Source organism: Lolium perenne, chromosome 3 (genome assembly GCF_019359855.2).
Source record: "Lolium perenne isolate Kyuss_39 chromosome 3, Kyuss_2.0, whole genome shotgun sequence".
Taxonomy (NCBI): Eukaryota; Viridiplantae; Streptophyta; class Magnoliopsida; order Poales; family Poaceae; genus Lolium; species Lolium perenne.
In genome coordinates, this window is record NC_067246.2 from 293,180,749 (window position 1) to 293,187,403 (window position 6,655).

Here is a 6,655-nt window from a genome sequence, read left to right on the forward strand (position 1 = left end):
CGCCGCTGGAGATGCCCTGATGCACACGCAGGACGACGAGGCTTATTCTTGGGCATGCTAGCTGACGACGACATGCCACAACTGGCGGCATGGCAGCTCAATGATTGTCCAATTTTGGTTGACGGGCTATTTTACTTGGAGCCTGGGATTTTCGTACTGTACTAGCATTCTTGTCGTGGGACTTTTGTGTGTGTCTGTGCGCGCGTGTGTGTTTACGGCAAATGAGTATGAGTTTTGAGCCCACATATAGTGGTCCTTAGATTTCAGACTTTCCTATAAATCTTAAAGACCACGTAGTGGCAGCTTATGTGAGTTTGAGCCTAAGTTAGTGGCAGCTCACAAAGGAGTGTCAAGAGGTGGAAAGTTTAGTCTCAGATGGAAAGTTGGGAGGAAGTTATGCCACTTTATAAAGTGGGTTGTTCCACCACTAGTAAGTGAGTGAGAAGAGAAGTGGTACATGCGCGCTCCTCCTCCTCGCTCGCCCGTCTTGACTCGACTCGACATGACACGACACGACACGACACGTTCCGATGCACGTGCCGCGCTTGTGGTGAGTGGATTGAGCCTCGAGCCAGGAAAACGAACAATCCTAGACGGACGCGTTAATCGGTTCGGGTCGCTCTCGTATCGTGGGCTATCTGTAACAGACTCAAAACGTGGGCGTGGCACCCATGTTGCCTAGGGTTTCCTGAGGCTATATAATCTCTTGCTCGGCTACCCTAAAAACATATTTAATACACGAGTTAGGGTCTTGCCTCCTCTCTCTGCTTGCGCTGCCATCGTAGGGCAACTTCTTTTGGGCTCCTGCTTATGCATAAGCCGGCTTATAGAAAATGGTGGCGAGAAACTGTGGTGGGAAGAAGTTGCTAGAAGCAGGTTCCTTCTATTCTTTTGGGCTTCTAAAAATTTGGCTTATTGGATGGGTTGAGTTGTGAAATATCTGTAATGCCCCTAAATTAAAATTTTGTGAAACCAAATAATAATTAAAATTAGCGGCAATTCAACATATATGACCAAATCAAAATTAGCACTCTCACAGCCATGAACATCTACACGAAAGCATGAACAAACTGAGATGATTCTGAAATTAGAGGCAGTCCATGGTGTGTGAAGACAGCCGGCCGTGAGTAGCTGAGGGCGGGGCTGGGAGCGGCGACGGGCGAGGCCGGATGCGAGCGGCGACGGGCGGGAAGACGTGAGGAGAGCCGGCCGTGAGGAGTTGAGGGCGGGGACGGCGGCGAGCGGCGGCCGCGACAGCGGGGTAGGCGGCTACGAGCGGGCAGAGCCGGCTGTGAGCGGCGACATTCCGTGCAGCGTGAGGAGAGCCAGCCGTGAGGAACTGAGGGCGGGGCCGGCGGATGCGGTGGCGGGACCAGCGGCGAGCGGCGGACGCGGGGGCGGGGTAGGTGGCTATGAGCGGGTGGACGTGGGCCAGTTTTGCTTTTGCTGTCTCTTTTTTTTTCCTTTTTCTATTTTCGGTGACAGACAGCAGCTTCGGAGTGGCATCTGCCGTAAATTGCATTAACTTGAGGGGCTAGTTGATGTACCGGTTCGGTTGGCTCGCGGAGAAGCACGGGAAACTGGTGTCGGGCAGTTTCTCCAATTACACAGCGTGCTCGCTTCTCGGTGGAAATAAGCTGGACATAAGCTAAACACTTCTTTTGGACTTCAATGGTTTGGTACTGAGAAGTAGGGCTATAAGCCCAAAAGAAGTCGCCCGTAGTCTACTTCATCCCGCCCGCCGGCGTGCACCGGCGAACGGGGGAGCAGGCCTCCGAAACTGCTCGCCTTTGCGATCATGTACGAGAGAGGGAGAATTAGGTTTTTGGGGAGTGCTCTGCGCGACTGCTCAAGCTCTTCATCACATGTCGTCTTCCGTCCAATTCGGGTGGTGATGCCTACAGTCGTCTTCAACGCCATCTACTTCGACCCGTCGTCAACAACGTTGTCGTCAACAACGTTAAAGCTGCATCGGCGACTGCTACACCGCCGCCACCACCTTTACCAGAGCGGTACGTGAGACATATCTCGATCTGTTTGGCAATGAATGTTGTGTCCTTTGCCCTACTACTATTCATGTTGATTAATGCATCTAGTGTGTTCGAGTTTCACATGTTAGTAGTTGCTATCGTCATGCTTAATATTCTAGAATTAATCATGAAAATTGTGCCTAATTATCCAACAAAATTTTCGTGTGTGGCATTTCTTTGCTTTATTTGGGAGTATACGTACCGCAAACAAATCGACACACGACCGAATACTGTGAAGGATCACACGACCACAGTACAAATAGCATCTCCTTCAGTGGCAGAGCTAGACAAAAAACTGTTGGGACCGAAATGTAAAATATGTGGTGCAAAATGTTTAAAAGTCCCATCTCCCATCAAAAATATCTTCTGAGAATGGTCAAAATCCCCCCCCCCCCCCGAGACATGCACATAGCTCCGCCCCTCATCTCCTTTGAAGAAGAAATTAACCAAGCAACCACAAGGGAGCGTGGTTGGGCCGCCCAAACATTTGAATTGCACCACCATCACGACACTTCGAGTACCGAAGTGCCAGCTAGCACCGTGTTCTGAGGATGGTGTCCCGACATCTAGATGAGTACCTAGCATAGCAGCATGTCATCATCACCACCTAGAGCAGTTAGCACACTAACATCAACAACCGAAGGAGTTAGCACAATAAGATTTATTGGAGTTTGCACGACCGTATGTGCTAGAGTTAGCACAACAACAGGAGGTGCATCAATTCCTAATAGTTGGAATGGCATCACCTCAAGGAGCTAGCACAATATGATCTCCCATAGACGATATGGTAGCAGAATGTCCATGCTTTTTGATAGTTGGGACAACAACACCTCAAGGAGCTAGCACGGTAGGATCCGTGATACTTAGGGTAGCAGAAAGGTGCAGTATCTGGGTTAGAGCAAGTACAATAGAGTCCAGTCAGCTGACTATAAGACATTAAATAATATATTTTAGATGAGTTGGAGGAAAGAGAAGAGGAGAGAGAAGGGAGGTGGGCTACTATGCAATAGCCAGCTCTTGCACGTGCTCCTAGGCACCTTGTGAGAGTGAAAGGTGGGTCATATTATTAGTAAAGTACTACATTCTTATAGCCAACTATTGTACATGTTAGCTATATGATGACTACAAATGATATGACATCTTGTTATAGCCAACAGTTGGCTATACTATTGGAATTGCTCTTAGATTGTCGAGCAGCATGTATTATTCCAAGAGGAGATTGCACACTACTTGAAAAGAATTGGGTAGCATTACCTTCTCCAATCATATAGATTTGCCCTGGTTTTTCCTTATTAACTACATAATTATCTTTTCTTTAATTAATGTAAACAGAACGCTTTAACTCGTTAAAAAAAACACCCAAAGGTCCTTCATGCGCTGAAGGATAGAACGAAGCAGGTGTGTGTAAGAGTAGTGTTTTTTCCGGTGGCAGGAACGTATGCACCCAATATCAAAAGTGGATCTCCGTACATTTTCCTACTATTAATCTCTAATGTATTTCCGCGGCAGTGGTTCATTCTAGTCTTGTGTGGACATGATCCAATTGTGTCACTGTTATCTGGATACTGTGATGATATTATGGTCACAATAATGTCCATCCTTCTAAATAACTCTGTGAACAACTACTCTCCAGACACCTAAGCTAAAACTTCTAAAATAGAAGAAACATTTTGGGTACAGCTACAAGCAGCAGGAACCAGTATCAGTCTTCCTCCAGAAAAGAAAAACCAGAGCATATCCAATCAAAACGCACACACAGATCACGCTGAAACCTTCTACCAAAAGAAAAGAGAGAAGCTAGATCGTGCTGAAACCTGTCTGTCTGTGTGCCAGGAATCAGGAGACACAATTATATACGAACCTGTTCCGTCAGACTGTCGCATGTACGCATCCGCGTAGTTTATTACCCACTAACAATGGTCCACTAATCAAGGCAATCATACTAATCCGATGTGCTCATCCAGGCGAGCAAGTAGGCCTAAATACTACATAAACAAAGCCATGGAAGCTTCGGGAGCTCCAGATCATGTATACAATAATGCATAAATGAGCTCATGGAGTTAGGTCAGCGACTACTTTCTTCCCTGAGACGAAATCAGGCGCCATTAGTTTTCTCTCGATCAGTAGTGCCGACTGCCGAGTGATGAAGAGACAGCCCGGGTGATTGCAATAAACTAGCCCGGGAATGATGGTTTGCATTGCTGTCATCTTTCAGACCATCGAAGCGATCAGGACTTAATACAAAGAACGTGCATCGTAAAGTAGATAAATTGGGCGATAGAATAATCTATCTAGGGAGTACTCGGGATCATTCCACCATGGATACGTTCTCTGACATCGGACGTAAACATGGCGTCTGAGTGAGGAAAGGGTGCAACGTGCAAGCATGGTTGGCTGCATGGGTCATGATGCCAATCAGCCAATGTTTTTGTTTATTTTCTTTTTTCCTAGCATTCTTTAGAGAAGTGCAAGTAAGCAGTAAGGATGAGGCGCCAAACCCCCTCACGTCTCCCCACGGAGGCGCCAGGCGGCCAGGGCGGAGGGGCACCCCGCAGATGCCAGCAACACCTCCTCATCGGATCCCCTCGTCGCCGAAGGTGAATTGGGACGGTGGAAGATGGAGTCCGCCGCCGATCCTGGAGCGGCGAGAGTCGGCGAGTCGTCGATCTGCGACCAGGGTGACGACCCTGCGTCGGGGTGGTGGCGGAGACCTTCTCCGGCGGCGCCATGGCCGGCGGCGGATGCAGGGCTGGGGTGAGTGGTGTTTGGACGAAACCTAGATCTGATCTTGGTGGATCTCTCATGCCACATACCCGGATCTTTTTCCCTGCGTGGTAGGGCCAGATCCGGTGGAGGGTCGTCCCTGCGCTGCCTCCGCCTTTCCTTTTGTTGGCCCTTGGCCGCCGGTTGGGTTCGGTGCGGAAGATCGAGCAGGGTGTCGGAGGGTGTCGTGGGGCTGCTCACACGGATTGAATAAAGGTGGTGGTCCTAGGGTTCCTCTCGCGCCAAGACGAAGATCTACTTGATACATGTCCTCTGGATTTGGCTGGAATATTGAGTTCCGGAAGACTCCGCCGACAAATGTAATAGTGCACCTTATGCCTGGAGTTTGCTGGATCGGGTGGTATTTGATCGTGCGCACCCATGCTTTTATTCCGACCGTTTGGTTCCGGAGAGAGCGGCGCGAAGCTCTGTTATGTGTTGTCATCAGATGCCATTCTAGTCCATGGTGAAATCAAAGGCAGAGGATATCATGAAGTCCGGGTTTCGAGGACTAGCGATGGAGGTTCGAGTCCATGTGATGTTGAGGGACTTGATTGCTATTCTGGTTTCGCAGCAAAAGTATGCAAGTGGGGGCGGCAGCACATGTGAAGTTCGAATCTTACCTTTCAGAGTGAAAATACAAGGTCTGGACTTAATTGGTTTTATCTGACAATGACATTGTTGAAGACATTGTTTTGAGAGCGGGGACTATCTTCAGGGTGAAAACCTAACATCTTCTGATCGGGCGACGATGGCGCTTGTGCACTGTTTCTTCTTGGAGGCGTCGCTTTTGGAGAGTCTGGAGTTCAGGTGTTGTCTTGGTGGTGGATCTATTGTTGGTACTAGCGATGGAATACCGTCGCGGGACTTTTATTTTCTTAGTTTTATTTTTCTTTTTTGGGTTATGTACATCTGTACTACCAGTAAGCTATTGCGTTGTTGCAGAGGCTGGGTGTAATTGGTATCTTTCGATATTAATATATTTTCTTTATCGAAAAAGCAAGTAAGGATGTGGAGATTCACTTTTGATCATGGGTGCGTATGCTTCTGCCGAAAAAACATTTTAAACTATCAAAAAATTCAACAAAAATTTCACGCATACATTTCGAGATACAACGTGTGCATGCCAAGTTTTCCTACCAAATGTTTTTTGTGTCATGTAATACAAAAAAAAAATAAGAAATATCCCATGAAGAGCTTTCCGAATTTTGTCTTTTTACACACTACACAACAAATATCGATTTTTTGTGAAATGACTTTGCGAGCACGTAGAAAGTCGAGATGTACAAGATGTATTTTTTTTTGTCTTTTTTACATTTTGAAAACGCATTTAAAACCTATTTCGAAAAACAGGAGCATATGCTCCTAGGTGCAAAAAATGCCTCGTCTAAAAATATATGCTTTATTTAAGAGCATAAAGTTTTGCCTTATTGTTGAAATAAATATATATATGTTGGACTCTACAGAAGATGATTTAGATGTCTCCGGCTTTATGATAAGCCTAGTTGCTAAAAGAGAAAAAGAATCCTCCAAAACTTTGTAGCGATAACTATCTTAGAATAAAAGTCGCAGCCATTTTCCCTGGATGGGCTCGAAATGGGCGCCTAAAGATGCATCTTAGCTCGTTGGATGCTTATCGGGCGGCAAAGAGAGATGCCCTGTCGCTTTCCCGGCCCTCCTTTTTCAATGATCACTCAAAATCATGGTATATCAGCACAAGCATGGGCAAGGCCAGCAGCGCATTATTATCTGTCTATATACTATCATCTGATAAATTTGAAGGCGCAATCCAGGGGTTCTAAGATTGTTTTTATAATTCGAAGCAACTACACAGCGGTATGCTGTAGGAAAACAGGGCTGTG